This window comes from Protopterus annectens, chromosome 2.part2, assembly GCF_019279795.1.
Source record: "Protopterus annectens isolate FY-2018-M chromosome 2.part2, PAN1.0, whole genome shotgun sequence".
Lineage (NCBI taxonomy): Eukaryota > Metazoa > Chordata > Ceratodontiformes > Protopteridae > Protopterus > Protopterus annectens.
In genome coordinates, this window is record NC_056730.1 from 662,812,325 (window position 1) to 662,834,961 (window position 22,637).

Sequence of the window (22,637 nt, forward strand, 5' to 3'; positions counted from 1 at the left end):
CGCCATTCTCCATTTGTTTTTTTAACAGGAAATAAGGGTGTGTTACATGGTGAATTGGGAGATTCCACCAGCACCCCTTCCTTAAGTAAAGCTGCTATGATAGGTTTGATTCCTGCCTCTGCATCTTTTCTTAAGGGATACTGTCTTTTCTGTGGTCTAAGTGCTGATTTTGGCGTGATAGTAACCAGTCCCGCTGTACGAATAAGTTCTACATCTGATTTTCCTGTTGACCAGAGAGTTTCTGGTATATTCTGTAAGGCATTCTCTTCCTCCTTTAATAGGAGTGCTAATCAGCTGTCCTTGCTAGACTGCAAGTGCACGGCTGGGTGGGTCTGAGTTATCCAATTCAACTTCTGCATTTGTATTCCCTGCTCTGACAATTCTAATTCTGTCTGTTTCTCCCATCTTGTGACTTTTTCTCCTAGGTCTGCCCATTCTATGTTTTTGTCCTTGGTTAAGCTAACATGTGGTAATCAATTAGATTTATAGAGTGCAAAGAACTCCTGGGACAATGAACAGCTGGCTACACTGTTCCCTTCTGTGTCCCAGTACAGGTTATGTAATATCAATCTGTTTGCATGATTTTTAAACAATTCTTGCTCATATTCCTTATCAGGTCCTGGTGTGTTACAATAATACAGGGTACAGTGCAACAAGTGTTGCTTATCAATGTCAAGGGAGGGGAACTTGCTGATGGCTACATTCATTAACTCTTCGGCCACAGTCCCTGGACCAGTCGTAACTAAGTCCTGGCTGTACCAATAAAACATCTCACCCTCCGATTGCACTGCAAAGGTATCAATTTGTCACTGTGCTTCCATACCCTGCATGGTTGGGACTACTGCTATACCAAATAGTTGCATGAGGTCTCTGCCCAAGAGGTTTACTGGGCATTTTGCAGAAACAATTTTGCTTTTCTGAGTCAATCCTGAAACAGGATCAGTTATCACAATGTTACGGGAGAGGGGCTCCCGATACAGCTGTCCATTAGCTGCTTTTACTAGTATGTAATCAGGTGACTCTGTGTTTTCTGGCAGTTTGGAGGGATGTATCAGGGTTTGTGATGCCCCTGAGTCACACAAGAATTTGACTTCCCTCCCTTCTACCAAGAGTGTAACTTCTGATTTTGTGTCTGCTAAATAGAGCTCCAGGCTCAATAAATCTAGGTCTAATATTTCATTTTCTTCACTATCACTAACTTCTTCCACTTCCTCTATCTCTTCTGTCACATCCTCTACCCCCTCTATCACATTCTCATTTGTCTTTTCTCCGCTATCCCTTCTAGTGATTCCTGACTACCATATAGTCAAGTCCTCACCCTCCTTATCTTCCGTGGTTGCCTTCTTGTTTTTCCTGCAATCCCTTGCCAAGTGTCCCTTTTTACAACATTTGAAACATTCACCCTTTTCTTTCGTCCTTCAAAGTCTTCTGATCGCTGATCAGATTGTTTGTTTTCCTGTGCATTTTTCTTGCCCTTTTTCCTGGGGTGCACTACATAAACTTCTGCTCCATCTTCTACAGAAAATACTTGAGCTTTCTTTTTCTTTTTGCTATTAAAATGCCTTTCGGCATGCCTAGCATATTCAAGTAATGATTGTAACCTGCTTGTACAATGATCTACCATGTATTTTGTAATAAAACTGCTTATGGGTGCAATACTGCCTTTTAAAAATGCATTTTTAACTGCTGCTCATATGGGGAATCTTGTGTTTGATCTTCAGGAACCTGCATTCCACAGTGGTTATTAAAACATTCTAATAATCTGGCATAATGCCGATCAATAGTTTCACCTTTTTGTTGGATGCAGTGATTAATGCAAGTCCAGTCTGCCCTAGGCTTCCATTTTTCAGAGATGCGGTCTGTAAGACCTTTTACTCTGTTGTCTAGCTCTGCGCTGCTATGTGGGAGGGGTCTGTGTGCAGCATCACGGGGATTCCAGTTGCCACTAATCATGTGCCAATCTGGTCCCACAATTTGTCTAACTACTTTTTCTACCTCTTCTCCGTTTAAGTTATAACTCAGCCTCATTCCTTGTAAATCTTCTGAGAACTTTCTAAAATTAACTTTTGGATGGGGAATTCCCTCAGTGGCTTTCCGGATATCTTCCGGAGTCCAAGGTCTATACACCAAAATAGTTTGGTCCTGACCGTCTTGTCCTGCCTGAGGATTAGATACTTCTATGAGTGGGCATATTTCTTCTTCACTCATAGATCGTGAATTCTTAACCATTTGATATAACTCAATGCCTTCATTTGAGTTACCTGCCCGTGTTCGAGACCTGGTCCCGATGGGATCTCTAATAAATGGTTTTACTTTTACAATGTCTCTATTTTCAGTGACAACAGGATATCATGGGGGTGGACTAACCTGTTCACTTGCTTCATATTCTGGTAAGGGAGGCGGAGGGGCCGATGCTATTACTAAGTTATTGTCCTCCTTATCTAAAAACATTGTTTTTGAATTGTTGTTCTTTTGTTCCCTACGGTTTACTTCCTCAATTCACCTGTGTGCCTGAGGAATTCCTAATTGGCGTAGCTTTTTTACCCGACCATTGGAATCGGTTTTGAGCTGTTTGACAAGTTTGATAAGCGAGGATTTTTCTAATTTTCTGTCGAATTCGTACTTATTAACCCATTTTGAATAGTATTTAATATTGTCAGTGTGCTGCGACTGCATGTGTTTTGCGTCTTCAGTTAACGGCGGATTTTGGGTCTTTTTGTGCAATTATTACCCATTTTGTTCTACCCTTTTTTGATCGTTACGTAACTTCTCTTATTTTTAACGTGGTACCATGGATTTTGTTATAGTCTCTTCAGAATGACTGCCTACCTATTCTGTTTCTCCTGATCTATGACAAGACAGTAATCTTTTCTGTCCCTGACTTGTAAAACACAGTCTTGACGAAAACAATACAAATCTAGTCCCTGATCTAAAACAGTAAACAAAAAAAAGTAGATTCACCTTACCTGAGCCTACGTGATTGATCACCTGGTTCGTGGAGACCCGTCCTTCAGTCGCAGATCAGAAAGTGGCTGGCCTCTTTTGTACGACAGTTCAGTCGGAGGACTTTTCAAATAAGAAGAACCGATTTGGTTTCTTCCCCGTACGGTTTCAACCACCTGGCCCGTCTGATCCGAGGTGAAGTGAGGGTTCCGGTCCGAAGGACCAATCTGTCAAAGGAAAAAACTTCAAAGACCAATTCACGAAAGGTTCAGGTATGGCCCCCTTTATTACTTGCAGCAAGGAGACAAAACATGCAGATACAGGATTTTGCCTAAATTACTAGTAGGCAGTATGCTTCTTTTATACAGTTCTATGAAATGTTACTTAGATTTCCTGCTGACATGTCCAGATTTAAAACTCACTATGTGTTACATAGAAAATGTTACTTGGATTTCCTGCTGACATGACTGGATTTATGAAAAACATTTCAGAAAAACAACCTGGCCTTGGGGCTTTATTTTTAGCCCACTACAAACTTTCTATTTTTCAATTGTGCAGTTCTAATATATATGTGTTACATTTCAAGGTACATTTCTAGCATAGGTACAAGTAATGCTGACTACGGTTTATATTTTCAAGCAGCCTTTGTTTTCATTATCAATAGCTTCAGCAGTTATGTACTTTTCTCATAGCATAAGCAGAAAATCAATAACTCTTTGTTTAAATCTCATGACACTAGTAGAAATTAAACATCTATTATTATTTTCATGACATTAGCAGAAATCAAATGCTTTCCTGTTAATTTCCAAAGCATAAGCAGATCATAGCTGCGCATATGACATAACAGGATTGGAATGTAGCTTCTGCAGATTTATGCAGTGTGAACAGAATAAATGTATTAACCCTTTTTAAACCTCGAATGCACGAAGCATGCATATTCCTAATACATATTTTTCTAACAGAAACCTTGCTAGAGGACCTAAATTTATGGCAGCTGACGCTGACTCCAAGGCCTGAAGGATTAACCGTGCTGAAACATTGGTTCTGTGAATTATTCTCTTGACTTGGAATCTTATAGTTTGCACTCTAGAGAGAGGAAGAAAAGCTGTCACAGATGTTGTGTTGAAAACTGCTTCTACGAATTCCAAGATTTGAGTCAGTTGAAGATGAGACATGTCGTCACTTATGGTTATCCCCAGATAAAAACAAATCTGAACTAACTGATTTATCGCTCTTGTTAGTAGATGGCTGGTCGGGCAGTAATGAGCCAGTCGTCTACATATGGAAACACTGGGAATCCCTGCAGTCTCAACTGAGCTACCACTACTGTCATGCATTTGGTAAACTCCCTGGTGGCTGTGGTGAGGCCAAAGGACAGTGCTCTTAACTGTAGTGACTGGCTCCCAGCCAGAAGCTTAAGTACCTTCTGGACTGTCTGTTCATCATTATGTGATAGTACGCATCCAGAAGGTCTATCGAGCATATTCAGTTGTTCTTGCCCATGAAGGATAGAATGAAGATCCTCCAGAAGGGCCTAAATGAGACTGATGCATGGTGTCAAAGCCATGGTCTCAAGCTAAATGCAAATAAATGCGTAGTAATCCCCTTCGGAAAAAACAGAATACCCGCAAACTACAACACAGGAGGTAATCCCCTGAAATCTGAAGAAGAAATAAGGGATCTAGGGACCCAAGTAGATAGTCAGCTTTCCTTTGATAACCATGTTGCCAAAGTGGTTAGAAAATCCTTCTATGTGACCCATCTGATCACGAAAGGGTTCGCATCAAGATCTAAGGATGTATTGGTGCCCCTCTACTCTTCCCTCATCAGACCCATTATTGAGTACAATGCACCAATTGGAATGTACCTGGTTAGACATCTCCAGCAGCTGGAGAGACCACAGAGGTACCTAATCAAGAGGATTACTGGCCTCAAACAGTTGCCCTATGCAGCATGATTGAAAAAGCTAAGACTGTTCTCTGTTGCATACCGCTTTCTCAGAGGCGATCTCTGTCTAACATACAGAGCCATGTCCAACCCAGAATTGTTGAACATGCTCCATCTTAGCAAAACCAAATCTACTCGAGCTACACGCTCTAGGGATATAAACCTCAACAAAACAATGAATAGACCATGCTGGAGGGATAGATTCCCTTCGCAGAGACTTCCCTTACTATGGAACAGGGTCCCGAGCTACATAAGACAGAGCCCCTCACTATCACTTTTCAAGAGGAACCTTGATGAGTGGATGGGTAACAGAAAGTTCACACTGGGGATCACACCAACAGCACTACTAGATAGGGGCCAATGGTACTAGCTGCTAGTACAAGGGACTAGGGAACTACTAAAGGGGCGGTGAATACCGCACAACGTGGCTGGGCTAACATATGCCTTCGGGCAGATAGCTCAGTACCAACCTATGAACCTATGAACTGAACTACGACCATCCAAAACTTTGTATGTTGAACTGACTTGTTCAAATTGCTGAGCTCCAAAACTGGTCTCCAGTCCCCTGTTTTTACTGGCACTAAAAAGAATCTTGACTAAGTTCTGGATTCTATCTGGTCTGACAAGACCTCTTGGATGACTCTTTTCTAGCAGCTTTTATATTTGTAGTTCTGCTTCTTTCCTCTCAATGGGTGGAACACTGTGTATTTTGTGTACAACTGGAGGTGGAATGGAAAAGGGCATTACATAACCTCTGAAAATAATCCTCTGCATCCAAGTATCTTTTGTTATGTCTAGCCAGGCTCTCTGGTGCAGGAATAGTAGACTCCTGACTGCCTCCAGAGGGAGGCAATTGGGCCTCCTTTCAGGAGCGCTGGTAGGGTCTTGTCAGAGAAATAATCTCTGGACCCCTCAATTTGCAGAACACCTCTGCCATGACGTAGTCCATCCATTAGAGTTTCCCCCTATACTCCTACAGGAACTTTTTCCATGCGTGTCCTGGAAAGGACCCTAGGACTTCTTGAACCACATCTTCTGACCACCTCATTGATTCCTAGAAAAGGACCTTTACGTAGTCGAAACATGTACACCCACTGCAGAGAGGGTCTTTCCATCCTTCTCACACCTGGATACGGTCTTTCACTTTGGGGCCAAACAAAGAACTGTCGTCAAAGGGAGCACTGACAAACAAGGACTTGAAGGGTTCTGAAAAAATCATACAAGCATGCTTCCTAATGCAAAATAAGCCTCATGGATGAATTTGAGATGGATAGGAGGGTAGTCAACTGAAAGGCCACAGACAATTGGGGCTCAGCAGAAATGGTCCCTAAAAAAGATTTTGAAAGTTCTTTGATCATATCGCTTTGGAAACTAGTAAAATGTGCCAAATAGCTCAGCGATCTAAGAGCAAAGGTCATTGAAGCACAGACATGTTTCCCAAACCTGTCTGTCGCCCTAGACTCCATGTTAGGGGGTTGAATACAGGAACTTTATTCAGCAAGTTTCTTCTTGGTGACCACTGCCATGACCATGGCATCCATGGCACCACCTTACCCCAAAATTCCTTTCCCACAGGTGGAGCCAGAATCCTGTCTGGTCTCTTAGATATTGGCTCAGCTGAGTTGGGCTCCTTCCATGCCCACCGAGAGACTCAATGAGCTCGCTGATGGGCAAAGTAACTTAGGAGGTAGACAGGCCAGTTTCCAAAGACGTCCTGAACTACTGACTCCTCTGGTGAAGGGTTACTGAGAGTCCAACCATCTCTCTGTTTAAGGATCTCAAGGATATCTTCAAATGAGATGTCATCTGGAGGTGATCATGGGGACCCTTCACCCGTGTCAAAATCAGTATCCTCAGTAATTGATTCTTGTGGAGAGGCCAATTGTCTCCTCTTGCATTTTCTCGTCCTAGGGACTTCCTCAATGGGGTGCTCTGGGGAAGTGTCAGAAGAGACTATGAAGCCATGCTGGGTAGTCTGGAGGTCTCGAGCTGGCTGTCCCTGTGGCATCGAATGATGAGGCTCCAAGAGCAGAGACATCTGGGAGTTGGATTGAAGATCTGAGGGGATTGGGACTGTCATTCCTGTCACAGCAGAAAATACCCTCTTCACAACTTCGAAGGCAGACCTCCCCAGAGAATGAGAAGACCTCATCACAGAGAAGGCAGGCGTCTGGACTGCTGTCTCCTCCCACCCCAAAAGCAATCTTCCCCCGAGGAGGAAGTCGGAGCTGAGCCGTCCAATACTGAAGCACCAAGGTGCAAAGATGGCTCCTAAACATTCAGAGCCATTCCCAGCACCTCAGAACTTATAAGGAATATTTGGTTCCAAGAGTCCTCCAGATGTGAAGATGTCAGAGCTGGGGTACTCAAGAGTTATCTTCAGATCCATGCCAGATGGATCTGGAAGAATGGGATCCAGAGACTCTGAAACATTAAAGGGATCAGAGGAACCTGGGGGGGGGGGGGGGGTTGAAGGATGGGCCTCCTGACCCAAAGTGGTAGAAGCCGGTAACACAGCCATCTGGATCTGCAATGAGAGAAGCTTCATCAACCTATCTGCGACTTCCTCAGTCAAACTCCTAAATGAACGAGATGAGGCCACGGAAGGTGACTCTGAACGGGGTCTTTCCATAAAGTACAGTTTTGTGCCTACCATAAATGTAGATGTTCGAGTGTTCACCCTGCTGCAGTCATCACACTTGGGTTATCCTGCCGTTAGGCGGTCCCGCAGTCGGCCAGAGTTCCAAAGTCTTGGTCTGGCGTCGGTTGCTGTCACTTCCTCCCTGACGTCAGTGCGCCAGGGGTATGTAAGAGGCATCCAACACCATTTTCTTCAGTTTTTCTTGCCCCAGATGTCAGGTGCCCCCAACAGGTAGGCAATACATATTGCTATATAAAAATATACATGTAAAAATAAAACAATACTTTCAGTCACAAGCAAATACACCACAGAGGTTGTATAGGATAGAAAGGTATGGATAAGTCCAGCTAGGTCAGAGGGGATGGAGGGAGGGTAACCTGAACTGCAGCAGGGTGAACACTCGAACATCTACATTTATGGTAGGTACAAAACTGTACTATGTTCATCGTGTTACCCTGCTGGAGTCATCACACTTGGGTTGAATCCCAAAGCTAAGGATGGGTGGTGGAGTTACACAGGGTTAGAAGAAGCTAGTAGGCCCTGCAAAACTGCAGTGACAAAGCCAGCTCTAGTCTTAGACTATAGAGGTAAGTGACAGTGTTTGGTGAAGGTGTGCACTGAACTCCAAGTTGCAGCTTCCAGAATATCCTTGGTTGGCACCCCCCTGAGAAAGGCTGCTGATGTAGCTGTAGCCCTGGTGGAGTGGGGCCTAATGCTAGCAGGTACCAGTTTCCCCGGATGCGTGCAGCAGAAACGTATGCAATGTCCTATCCATTTTGAAATGGTCTATTTTGAGATGACTTTTCCTTGTGATCCTGCAGCATAGGCTACAAAGAGCTGGTCAGAGTTTCTGAAAGCCTTAGTTTTATCCAAGTAGTAACGTAATTGTCTGTGAATGTCCAAAGAGTGCAGGAGTCTTTCTCCTTTGTTCTGGGGATTTGGAAAAAAGGTGGGCAAATGAATGGTTTAGGGCCACACTGGATACCACCTTTGGCATACAGGAAGGGTTTGTTCATAGAGAGACTCTGTCTTGATGAAAAATGAGGAAAGGCTCCACTGCCATTAATGCCTGTAGCTCTGAGACTCTTCTAGCTGAAGTTATTGCTAGCAGCAGGGCAGTTTTCCATGAAAGAAACTTTAAATCAGCTGAGAAAGTTGGTTCAAAGGGCGGCAGTGTAAGTTTTTCCAGAACAAAGTTGAGATCCCAAATTGGTGTTGGTGCTCTCCTGGGCGGTCTTATGTTCTTAGCCCCTCTGAGGTACTGTTGTAGGAGTGGATGTGAAAATAAAAGAGGATCCGTGTTGTAATGAGCTGAAACTGCTGAGGCGTGGATCTTAATAGATGAAAAGGAAAGTCCTTTATGCAACATCTCAGTTAAATATTGTAAAATCTGAGGAATGTTTGGATCAAGGGGATTTTGGCCTTTAGCCTGGTTCCAGGCGCAAAATCTTTTCCATTTGTCTGAATAGGTTTTCCTGGTGCTGGGCCTCCTGGCCTCCAGAATGACATCCAAAACAGCTTTGGATAGAGGTGTTGGTTGATTGTTTAGGTAATTTGCCATGCAGCCAGGTTTAAAGTCTTGAGCTGGCTGTGTAGAATTTGATTGTCTCGCTGGGTGAGCAGGTGAGGAATTTGTGGTAAAATCCATGGTGGGCCGTGGGCCATGTTCTTTAGAATTGGATTCCAGTGCTGGCGTGGCCAGTCTGGTGCAATGAGTATCATTTGTGGCCTCTCTAATCTGACTTTCAGCAGCACCTTTGCTAGAAGAGGCAGTGGAGGAAAGGCATACACTGTTAATGTTTTCTAACTGAATGAGAGGGCGTCCATTTTCCAAGCTTGTGGGTAGAATGTCCTTGTACAAAATTTTTTGAAGTTGGTAGTTTTGGGGGTTGGCAAACAGATCTATGTCTGGGCGTCCCCATTTTTGAGTTATCATCGCAAATACTTGTGGATCCAGTTTCCACTCGTGGGGATCCATGATGTTTCTGCTTAGGTCGTCTGCCAATGTGTTTTTCTTTCCTGGCAGGAATTGTGCTTGTAGTTGAACTTGGTAAGACAGTGCTGTGTTCCACAAGGTCATTGCTTGCCTACATAGAGGGTAGGAATGTGTGCCCCCTTGCTTGTTGATGTACCACATTACTGTGGTATTGTCCGTCTTTATTATTAGTTGTCCTGGATGTAAGAGGTCCTTGAAAGCTGTTAGGGCATTCTGTACTGCTAGCATTTCCTTTTGATTGATATGCAGATGCCTTTGATCTGTAGTCCATTTGCCCTGAATGCACTGTCCTGCCATGTGTGCTCCCCAGGCATAGTCCGATGCATCTGTTGTCATAGTTTGCCTGGCTGTGGGTAATGTGAAAGGCTGACCCTTGTTGAGGTGACAAGCCTGTGCCCACCACAGAAACTCCTGTTGAAGGCAGGGAATGAGTGGTATCATTGTTTCCAAGCTGTGGCTGTGCTGAGTCCATACACTTTTCAGGTACCATTGTAATTTCCTCATATGCAGTTTTGCAAATGGTATTAGTAGTATGCAAGATGCCATGAATCCCAAGGCCTGCAGAATTTTTCTTGCAGGGAGTTGGGTCTTTGTTGCCATTATTTTGAAGTATTGAGTCAGCTGTTGTTGCTTGTCTGGCGTGAGATAAGCCACCTGGGCCGTTGTATTCAAGCTGGCACCCAGGAATATCATGTTTTGTGAGGGCACTAGTTTTGATTTCTTTTCGTTTACTGTGTACCCTAGGCAACTTAGAAGGTGTTTGACAAATGCCAGATGTTTTAAAAGAATGTCCTTGCGTTCTGCTTGAATAAGGTAGTCGTCCAGGTATGGGTATATTTGAATTCCTCTTTGTCTGCAGTATGCAATTACTGGTGCCAGGCATTTTGTGAAGACCCTGGGCGCAATAGATAAGCCAAAGGGCAGTGCAGAGAATTGATAATGGGTTGAACCTGCAATGAAGCGGAGGTATCTTCTGCAATTTTGTCTGATAGGGACATGCAGGTATGCCTCCTTGAGATCCAGTGTTACTAGCCAAGCCTTCTTGCCCAGCATGGAAAGAAGCTGCTGTAGTGTTAGCATCTTGAATTTTGGTACTTGCAGATAGGTGTTCAGAATTGAAAGATCCAGAATGGGTCTCCATGCTTTGTCCTTTCTGGGGACTAGAAAGAGTCTTGAGTAAAATCCTTGTCCTTGCTCCTGTGTAGGTACCTGTTGAATGGCTCTCATATCCATGAAAGCTGTAATTTGTTTTTGTGCCTCTGCCCATTGATTTGGTGGCAGGTTTGGCATTCCTTTTATCCTTGGCAAGGTATGAAAGTGGAATCTGTATCCTTGTGAGACAATGTTTAGGACCCATTTGTCTTTTGTGATAATGTGCCAGTTATCTGCAAAAAGTGCTAATTTTCCTCCCAAGGGAGCTGCCAAGAGAGATTTGCTTGGTAGTTGGAGGGTTGAGTCATTGTGTTTGTCTTCTGCTAGCTTGGGGCCTGTCTTCACCTACTTTCTGGGTTGCAGCACCCCATTGGCGAGGTTTGTAAGGGCCTTGTGACTGACCTCTGCCCCTTGGGCGTCTGTATTTGCCCCTCTGTGGTCTGTCAGAAGCTGGAAAGGACCAGACTTTCGTTGGCCAATTTCTGCTGAAATGAGGGGGTTGCACCTGTAAAAAATCCTTGACCGTCTACATAGACTTTGCCTTATCCTCCATTTTCTTTAAAACCTCTTCTGCTTTGACAGCAAATAAGACATCCTGCTGTAAAGGTGCATCCAATAATTTTGCTTTAACATGATCAGGTAGGGTTTGTTCTTTTAACCAAGCATGTCGGCGTATGACAGACCCAGTAACAGCTGCTCTACAGGAAGCTTCCAATGAATCAAATGTGCCCACCTGTTCAGCTGCATGCAACAGTTCCTGCATTTCCTTGAATTTAGCCTGTTCAGAATGTGTGCTTAGTTTTTGTTTTAATTGAGACATTAGGAATTGCTGATATTTCAGCATGTGAAACTGACAATTTAATGCTCTCATAGCCAGAGTAGCTGAGGTGTATATCTTCTTTCCCCATCTATCTAGGGCTCTGGATTTTTAGCCATAGAAGCTTTAGCCCCTTTGGGACCCTGGGAAATTGTTTCTGGGTCAGCCAGAGTGCTTTTATAAAGGAATTTGTGTGTGTCAGGTACTCCATACTATCTGTCTGGTTTGGCTGGAGCAGGAGGTAGGGAGTCTGGATTTATACTAGACTATAAGTAAACATCATCCACAATATCTAAAACTGGAGGGATAGCAAGTGGTCTGTGCTGGGGTAGTAAAAGAAACTCTCGGAGCCTTTTCTTAGAATCAGAGTAGTCCTGGCCTTCCCAGTGGAAATGTTCCCTCATGGTATGTAAAGTTTCTCCAAAGGAGTAGTCTTCAGGGGGAGATGCTGAGGGAATAGAGTCTTCAGCATCAGAGTCTTCATAAGGGGGAAAAGCGTAATCCTGTTCCTCAGAAGAATCTGAGGAAATAGAAACCTGGTCAGAGGAAGCATAATCCTCCTCTTTTCTTGGCCTTTTATCAGGAGGGGGATGGGAACCCCTGATTAGGGTAATCAAATCTTCAGCCATCTTAAGCATCTGTTTCTTAGGCATGGGGCCTTGAACAGGAGACTGATGTACAGTCTTTTTTGGTTTTAATGGAGTTTTTAGCTTAGCATAAGATTTAATGGTGAGTGTAGTCGGTCTGAAGACACCTTCTGAAACCAAAGGCGCTTCTACTGCACCGGGATCACCATCTGCTCCGGTGTCGGAAGGGCCTAATGAAGATGGTTGCGACGGCCTAGTACACTCCACTTGAGAATATGAAGCTGTCTGGGGTTCCATTTCCGCGGTCGTCAAGGGCTGCGTAGGCGCCTCACTGAAAACCAGAGAACAGGCAACAGGCCCAGCAGAGGTCTCGGAGTCTGGCTTGGTTCTAGGCTGCCTGTCCTTATCCTTGCATTTTTTATGCATGCCGGTCGTCGGCTACTCCGATGGCATGATATAATTAAATTTCCTAACAAAGTAATGTTGTGCGAAGTCAAAACGGCATTTGATAGTTCGTTTATTATACCTAGCACAAAACCGACAACCTGTGATGTCGTGGTCTGAGCCTAGGCAAGGAATACAATAAGAATGGAAGTCCTTGATGAGGTATTTGCTTCCCACAAGAAATGCAGTTGTTAACTTTTTCTGACATCAGACTGAGGCAAGAAAAGGTTCCCCAATGGGGTACTTAGCTTTATTGAAGACTTCGGACTGAAATTCGATTAGAAAATCTCAGGTGTCGGCCGACCGGCACTTGCAAACTGCTTCTGCTTCGGGCACCACGCAGCAAGAAAGACTGAAGAAAATGGTGTCGGATGCCTCTTATATACCACTGGCGCACTGACGTCAGGGAGGAAGCGACAGCAACTGACGCTGGACCAAGACTTTGGAACTCTGGCCGACTGTGGGACTGCCTGACGGCAGGATAACCCAAGTGTGATGACTGTAGCAGGGTAACACGATGAACATCGGGGTAAGGGACAGTGGAAGGCACAGGACTAACAGAGTGAGAATGCTGGATCTTTGGCAAAATAATAGGATACAAAACAGTCTGATCTGAAGGTTTCTTGAGGCAGTCACTGGAAACAAACTCCAACTTTTAATGGTGCTTCTGGTACCTCGGCAAACAGCCTTCAAAAAATAACATAAGCCACTAGCCATTCCCATTTTATGTCAAACTGCTCCAATTAAACAATCAGACATAATAGTTATGATAGTTTTAAAAGGCATCATTCAGATCAGGAAACTGATAGGCAGGATAAAGTACTGTTTTTGTTACCAGATTTCCCCATTTTCTGATATTTTGAGGAGGTCAGTGAAAGATTTGTGGCCAGTGGTATGTGAAGATGAGTAACTAAAGCATTTGTTCCCTTCACGTTACATTTTCTTATCAGAGGTATTTAAATTTAAGGGAGTTGTTAGGTTTTAAGAAAGTTTCTTTCCAGGGGGCTAATATGGGTTCCTTCCCTTGTGGAAGATGTAAAGTATGTTCTAGGATTAAGAACATTTCAGGTAGAAAAACTAATGGTAAATTATTTCGTTCTATGGGAAGGTTGTCATGTGTTTCTTGTGGGGTGGTTTATATTGTAGGGTGTGGGTGTACTCCTGTGAGGTGGCATGTTGGGACAGACAAAAGGTATGGTAAAAGTTAGAATTCTTGAACATCTGGGACATATACGAAATAGGAATTTGGATAGCCCAGTAGCTGAACACTTTATTAATGTACATGGGGGTTCTGAAGTTAGTGTTTGTTCTTTAGCGTGTTGGCTACACCTTTTCTTGCTAGGGATGGGGATTTTTTAGCTAGTTTGTTAAAAATGGAGAGCAGGTTCATTCTAAATTATAATACTTTAAAACCTAGAGATATGAATCTGGATGTGAATTTAAATGTATAAGTTATAATACTGTATATATGATGTTTTGTGACATATTTTATATGGAAAAATATTTTACCCCTTTTTAAGGGTATGTTGATTTGAGCAGGTTCTTGTAGTAGATTATTGGGTGATGAGATAATTGGAGCAGTATGGCATAAAATGGGAATGGATGGTCGCTTATGTTATTTCCTGAAGGCTGTGCCAGTGGGGAGTCTTATTGGGGATATGGAGAGAAAGGGAGAAACCAGCCCCGGTCTGACTGTGATCGCTGTGTGCTCTTAAGGGACATCGTACTTTACTGTGTGTGTATTTGTTATCCTTCCCAATGTGGACGCCCCTCACTGGTGTTAGTGGTGAGGACTGAGGCTCCTTGATTACTGGGCCAGTGCATGGGCATCACATATTAATTGATGGCAATGGTGGTATATCCACATCACATATTAATTGGTTGGCTACTGGCTTGTAGTGGTGTGGATAGTGAATTCCTGTAGCTTGTGTACAGTGATCACTGAAGGTGTTTTTGTACTCTATATCAGCCACACAGTGAATATTCAGAGTTCAGATCACAACTGTTTTATTTCTTATGTTAGCTTAGTCAGGGAGAGCAGGCAAGCATGTCAGCAGAGGAGTATGGCAAGCGGACAAGGAGCCAGTTGGCTCAGATGTGCCAGACTAAGGGACTGGTGCATGGAAACCTGACTAAGGCAGACATGATTGCAGTTTTGATCACAGCTACATCAGAAAACAGCAATCAGGAGGGCGATCAGACTGGCCGTGGAGATGTACAACACTCAGAGAATGGACAGCTAAACCTTTCTGCAGAGGACTGAAAAATCCATCTGGACCTAAAGAGACTTGAGTTGGAGGCTAGACGTTTGGAAACAGAAGCAGCAGAGAGACTGAGATGTCTACAGGCTGAGGAAAATTAGAAACTGCTATGCCTGGAAGCTAAGGAAAAGGAGAGGCAGAGGCAGCATGAAAAGGAGAAGCTGACTCTTCCCCAGAGCCATGGAGGTAATGGCAAAGGGAGTAACAAGACCCCAGAAGCACAAAAGGTCAGTAAATTTCTTCCGCAGTTTAGAGAAGGGCATAATGTTGACGGGTTCATTAATATGTTTGAGAGGGTATGCAAACAATATGATGTTGACCAAAGGCTCTGGGTACGGTTCCTGACTCCCTTACTCCATGGTAAAGCTGTAACTATTTTGTCCAAAATGTCTGACCATGATTTCTTAAATTATACCACTGTTAAGAATTGTCTGTTAGAATTTTTTAAGCTAACACCTGAAGCTTATAGGAAAACCTTTCATGAGCATAGACGCAAGTCAGATGAAAGTGTGTGCGAATATGTTGCTGAACTGAGCACTTATTTTCATAGGTGGGTGAGTGGATGTCAGGTCACCACTTTTTAGGGCTGGCAGACTTTTTGGTGACGGAACAAGCCCTTAACACTTTGCCTGAGGACATGAGGATCTGGTTAGCTGATAGACAATGTGCTAATTCAGATGAGTTGGGGAAGAAGGGAGACATATACCTAGCAAGCAGGGCATCCCTGCACAGGAAAGGAACCCCCAGTACTGCTCATGGGTCTAAAGGAACCCATGGTGGGCAGCCCAGACTTCCCCAACAGAATCTGACAGTACTATGGGAAGCCACTAATCCAGGTACATGTCCAGGACCTAGGGTTAAATGTTTCAAATGCAACCAGTGGGGCCATGTGGCACATAGATGTCCACGGAGGCAAGGTGGGGAACAAAAGGTGAGGGAGCCAGTAAGTGGGAAGGACAAAATGCCAATAGTAGGTTGTCTCGAGACAACAAGGGTACCAAACTAACATCCTGCTGATGTCCTAATAGGGAAGGATTTGGATTAGGCAGTACCATTTGCTTATGCAGTTACATGCAGTCAGGTTAGGAGACAAGCATGTGGGTCTGGTAACCTGGGGGAGACCCAGACAGACTGCATACTTGCAGCTAGGACTGGTGAAGTGGGTACTTCAGAGAGGGAGCTACTCTGCAGCAGTGAGACTGAAGGTGAGCCACTGCTGCTTTGGGGTACTGATGTTCCCTTGCACAGAGTGACTGCAAAGGTAGAGGTGAGTAGTAGTACCCAGGCTGACACTGAGGCATCACTGTCAGAGGATGCCAGACTTCCTGTGGAAGGGGAGCTGGGAAGGGTTACAAAGAGAGAGTTAAGGCAGGTTCAGCTCTCAGACCCTACATTGCAAGACCTGACGCACGTAGCTAGTGAGGCACCTGATTCTCAAGGGAAGGGGGAATCTGTATACTGGGACAAAAGGTTAGTGTATAGAGAGTGGATCCCTGAGGGAGGGAAGGAAGGTAAGAGGATACAGCACTTGGTAGTGCCTAGAGCCTACCATGTGGCGCTTCTAGCCACAGCCCATGATATTCCCTTTGCAGGTCATAGGGGCATAAAACGTACAAAGAGACGTATTATGCAGAACTTCTACTGGCCTGGAATTTCCAAAGATGTAGCAGGGTACTGCAGGACCTTTTAGCAGTGCCAAAAGGTAGGCAAAGCAGCAGGCACGGTGAGAGCTCCTTTGATGCCTTTGCCTGTGATTGAGGAGCCATTTCAGAGGGTATACATGTAGAAAATCCACAACCAAGGGTAAAATGCCTCAAAGTGCAGCACAGAAACCAAATCCAAAAAAGAAGCTAGTTGAGGCACAACACGACAATGAGAAGCTGACCGTTTATAATATTCCCCTATTGTTTTAAATAAGGAAGACGATAACAATGCCTTAGCGAAACACATAATGAATAAAGGCACAACACATAGCTTTAAGTTTATAGCAGTTGAGTTGGTACATAAAAACATTAGGCTAGGTAATCATAATAACTACATGGAACAAAGGGAAATCAGATGGATTTTGAAATTACAAGCAGATAGAGGCTCAGGGCTCAATGACAAGGTTTCCTTGAAACCCTTCTTGGCTGCTAGAGACTTTAAGCACTAAGAGCTTAAGCCCATCTTTTCCAGAAGCCTTTAATGTAGAATGCTGCTATACATCCACTCTGAGGAATGATCCTATACATATATATTATTATTATTTTTTATGTATGCTAAAAATTCTTGGGTATTTATCCATTAGTTAAACTGACATTATTATAGATTTATATAGCATATAAGATAGATAGAATGGTTTTAATATAATATGTTTTTTGCCACATAGATTGTTTCCCAAATCTGCATTTTATTCTGAACGATGTTCCAGATTTTAGATTCACAATTTATACATGTATATACATTTGTTTTATACAGTTTTTATACATATATTTATATACATATGGTTTTAAGTTTCACTTTTATCACTGTATAGTATATATAGACATTATATTTTATATGGCACATGCTTGTGTTATTTATGTATTTATGTTTTTAAAGTTGTATTAATTAAGTGACATTTCAGTAGATAGCAGCTTTTGAAATGCGATGATAAAACAATAGGGGGATATTATTCTATAGGTATATGATGTCGTACTGCTTTATTATTCATAAGTAATGAATGTGATTGGTTTAACAATGAGAGAGACAAGGTATTAGAGAATCCACTTAGAGTTACCTAAACAGTCTGATGAAGCATTCAGTTGGAATGTGAAAGCGCTTATTGAAACGTTTCTTTTATTTGACAGTTTTTATCATTATTTTCATTTTTCTTTATAAAAGGTCAGCTTCTCATTGTCGTGTTGTGCCTCAACTAGCTTCTTTTTTGCATTTCAGAGGGTAGTTATGGATATTGAGGGGCCTCTGAGTACCCCAAGTTCCACAGGGAAAAAGTATATCCTAGTGGTAGTAGATTATGCTACAAGATACCTTGAGGCAGTGGCTTTACCCGCCACTGAGGAGGAAAAGGAGGCAAATACTTTGTTACAGATTTTCAGCAGGGTAGGTTTCCAAAAGAAATACTAACTGACAGAGGAGCCAATTTCATGTCAGACCTGCTGGCTTGTCTGTGGAAGTACTGTGGGGTGAAGCACCTAAAGGCCATTCCCTACCATCCCCAGACTAATGGTCTTGTTGAAAGGTTAAACTCTACAATCAAGTCCATGCTACGGGTATTTGTAAACCAGTTTAAGAGGGAGTGGGACAAATATTTGCCCCATCTGTTTGCTTACAGAGAGGTTCCCCAGAAATCCACAGGATTTTCACCCTTTTAGTTGCTGTACAGGTATAGGGTGAGGGGACCTCTAAATTTAATTCGTGATGAGTGGGAAGGTGAGTGTGAATCTCACAAGGAGTCTGTTGTGGCATATGTCCTAAACCTCAGGACAAGGCTCACGGAACTCAAGGGCTTGGCCCAGGAGAACCTGGTAGAAGCCCAACAACAAAAAAAGTATGGTATGACAGGAATGTTCAAATTAGAGAGTATGCTGTAGGGCAGCAGGTAATGGTTCTAATTCCTGTCAGATACAACAAGCTGCAAGCAGCTTTGAAAGGACCCTACAAGGTGGTAAGAAGGGTAAGTTATGTTAATTACATGGTGGAACTGCTAGGCAGGGGCACAAATTGTACCATATTAACACGATGAAACCTTACCATGATAGGGAGGCCCTTGTGCTGAGTATTTGCAGTGGATTGCAGGAGGAGTCTATGGGATATCTGTTGACTGATCTCCTCAGTGAGGCTTGGACTGACACAGAGGTTCAAGAAATCTGAGCAGTGTTACAGGAGTTTGGGGACATGTTCACTGGGAAACCAGGGTGCACCCACCTGGTGCAGCACCAGGTGGATACAGGACCCCAGAGGCCTATTAGGCAAGCCCCTTACAGGGTGCCTGAGAGAGTCAAACAGACTCTGAGGGAGGAGATACAGGAAATGTTGGAACTAGGAGTAAGTCAAGACTCCAAAACTCCCTGGGCCTCCCAGTGGTGCTGGTGCCAAAAAAGGAAGGCAGCACCAAGTTCTGTGTGGACTACAGGAAATGAAATAGTCACACATAGTCAGATGCTTACCCCATGCCTAGGACAGATGAGGTCCTAGAGCAGCTGAGTGGGGCTAAGTATCTTACCACCACTGATCTTACCAAGGGTTACTGGCAGGTGCCCTTGACTCCCAGTGCTAGAGAAAGGTCAGTCTTTGTGACTCCTTTTGGCTTGTATGAGCTCACAAACATGCCTTTTGGGATGAAAAATGCCCCATCGACTTTCCAGAGGCTGGCAGATCATATCCTAGCAGGAGCAGGAGGGTTACCCCTTGCTCACCTAGATGATATTGTCATCTACAGCCATTCCTGGCAAGAGCACCTTCAACATGTCAGGGAGGTGCTGGGCAGACTACAGAGGGCAGGGTTGACCATTAAGCTCAGCCAATGTCAGGTGGGCATGGCAGAGGTCTCCTACCTGGGGCATAGAGTGGGGAGTGGTAAGATCAGGCCAGAATCTGCCAAAGTGGAAGCCATTCAGGCATGGCCTGCACCTGTTACCAAAAAACAGGTAAGGCATTCTTAGGGACAGCAGAGTACTACAGAAAGTTCATCCCCAGTTATAGTACCATAGCTGCTCCCCTAACAGACCTGACAAGGAAGAACAGGCCAGATAAGGTAGTGTGGACTGCAGCATGTGAGCAGGCATTCCAAAAGTTTAAAGAAGCTTTGGGAGGACCCTTTGTGCTAACCAGTCCCGATTACAGCAAAGGATTTGTTGTGCAGGTGGATGCTTCGAACCATGGGGTGGGGGGGTTGTACTTAGCCAGATTTCTTCAGAGGTAGAAGAGCACCCAGTGGATTATCTCAGTGACAGGGTTCAACCCAGGGAGGAATGCTATGCAGCTGTAGAAAAGGAATGTCTAGCCATAGTGTGGGCACTGCAGAAGCTTCAGCCTTATCTGTATGGAAGAAAATTTACTGTAGTTATGGATCACAGTTCCCTAACATGGCTACACCAAGCCAGCCAGCAAAATGCCAAGTTGCTAAGATGGAGCCTAGGGTTGCAAGCATAGGACATGTCAGTGCTGCACGGCAGTGGGGTTAGCAATGCCAAAGCAGATAGGCACTCAAGTCAGGGAATGGGGTAAGGTATTCCCAGATAGGATCAACCTTCTCAAGCAACGCTTCTAAAAGGTCACTTGAAAAACTAGCTTGAGTTCTCTGGGGGGGGGGGGGGGTATGTGAAGGCTGCCAGCCTAGATAGAATTTTGTAGATATTTCTGTCATTTGTAAATACTAATATAAGCCACAGGCTTGTTCTCTTAAATGTAAGAAAACTGTGTTAAATGTTGAACTTCAAAAATGTAACAGTGCACTCTGCTGGAAGAAAGCTGATAAGTCAAGTATGGTATGACTGTTTGATCTCAAACTCGGAGCCATGATGTCTGGACCAGGAGATTCTTTCTACTGTTTTGAGACCAGAGTTAATTGCTAGATTTTACATATATAATGTCTTTAATTGCTATGGTTTCCTGACCAGGTGCAAGATCAAAGATGTTAAGCTCTGAGTTTCTGTTATCCTGGGACCCAGAGAAGAATGATGTAATCTAAAAAAAAAAACTCAGCAGTGATGTACTATCAATTTAAAAAACTGTCAGAGAGAGAGAGAGAATGCATTTTTGGATTTTGTCTAAAGCTGACAACAACTCACCAGTACTCTGCTTTTGCTCTATATGTAAGTTTATTTAGAACTGTGATTGCTCTTAGGAAAAGATAGAAAATAGTAAATTTAGTCTAGCTGTTTTCTATATTTATGTCAGAACTATTCTACAGTATTATTTTAAGCATTTTCCTGTGATGTCTGAACTCCTGACTGGCACTGTGTAGTAAGAAGTATTGTCTTGTGTTATTATTATTATTATTATTATTATTTATTATTAAATATTTTTAAAACTTTCAACTGTGGCTGTTTTGTGTAGATATAATTTAAGCTCTAGAGTACATTGCGTGTATATAGTGATAGTGTACAAAGCCACTCCAATAGTCTTGCTGCTCAGTCACACTTACTATTTGGATAATAATACTGCACAGTAATAACTGGACATCCTTTGGTAAGAGCCTTTTCAGTAGCTGATATTAGTGGTTGGTGGCAGCTGGTACTACCTTATAGACTGACAGGAAGGGGCATAGCTGGAGAACCTGTGCCAGCCTTCCCCAGTAGTGTGTGTGTGTTTGTATACAACTCATATCTTAAGGGGTGTGTGTGTGTGTGTGTGTGTGTGTGTATGTGTGTGTGATTGTGTGTGTGTGTGTGTGTGTGTCAGCTACTTAGGCAGGGACACGAACCACTGGTTGGACAGAGAGGGTGCTGGAGGTTTTAGCGTAACCACTAGGCTGAGATCTGGACCCCATAGCTGTGCCAGAGGGAGTCTTATTGGGGATCTGGAGAGAAAGGGAGAAACCGGCCCCAGAGTGACTGTGATCTCTGTGTGCTCTTAAGGGAAATTGTACTTTACTGTGTGTGTACTTGTTATACTTCCCAATGTGGACGCCTCTCACTGGTGAGGACTGAGGCTCCTTGATTACTGGGCCAGTGCACAGACGTCCCAATATATATACACATATACAGTGGATATAAAACATTTTTGTGATATAAAAAAGTAAGGCCACAATAAATCATTTCAAAACTTCTCCCACCTTTAATGTGACCTATAACCTGTACAATTCAACTGAAAAACAAACAAATCTGTTAGGGAAAAAATATAAAAAATAAAAAAGTACAATAAGCTGGTTGCATAAGCATGCACACCCTTAAACTAATACTTTGTTGAAGCACCTTTTGATTTAATTACAGCATGCAGTCTTCTTGGATACACACCTGTAATCAAGAGACTCTGATTAACCCCAAATAAAGTTCAGCTGTCATAGTAGGATTTTAGTGACATTCACTCAGTTGCCTGCTACAGCAAAAGCCATGGTTCGCAGAGAGCTTATAAAGCATCAAATGGATCCTGTTGAAAGATATCAGTCAGGAGAAGGGTAAAAAACATTTCCACAGCACTGGAGACACCATGGAACAAAGTGAAGACAGTCATCAAAAAGTGGAGAAAATATGGGACAACAGTGACATTGCAAAGAATTGGATGTCACTCCAGAATTGATGAAAAGACAAGACGAAAACTGGTCAGGGAGGCTGCCAAGAGACCTACAGCAACACTGAAGGAGCTGCAGGAATTTCTGACAAGTACTGGTTGTGTACTACATGTGACAACAATCTCCTGTATTCTCCATATGTCTGGACTATGGGGTAGGGTTGCAAGACAGAAGCCTATTCCTACACAGAAAAACATCCAGGCCCTGCTAAAATTTGCAAAACAATACATCAAGTCTCCCAAAAGCATGCGGGAAAATGTATTGTGGTCCGATGAGACCAAGGTTGAAATTTCTGGCCACAATTCCAAAAGTTATGTTTGGCGCAAAAACAACACTTCGCATCACTAAAAGAACACCATCCCCATGATGAAGCATGGTGGTGGCAGCATCATGCTTTAGGGTTGCTTTTCTTCAGCTGGAACTGGGGCTTTAGTCAAGGTGGAGGAAATTATGAACAGTTCCAAATACCAGTCACTTTTGGCCCAAAACCTTCAGGCGTCTGCTAGAAAGCTGAAGAGGAATTTCAGCTTACAGCACGACAATGACCCCAAGCATACATCCAAAGCAACAAAAGAAAGGCTTCACCAGAAGAAAATTTAAGTTTTGGAATGGCCCAGCCAGTGCCTAGACCTAAAT

General features: G+C 43.4%; 1 protein-coding gene across 1 annotated transcript in view; it reads right to left on the reverse strand.

The window, feature by feature from the left end:
• Positions 1 to 22,637, reverse strand: part of DNAAF9 (dynein axonemal assembly factor 9) — a 2,711,795-nt gene that overhangs the window by 1,539,365 nt on the left and 1,149,793 nt on the right. The gene's annotated exons all lie outside the window — the stretch shown is intronic.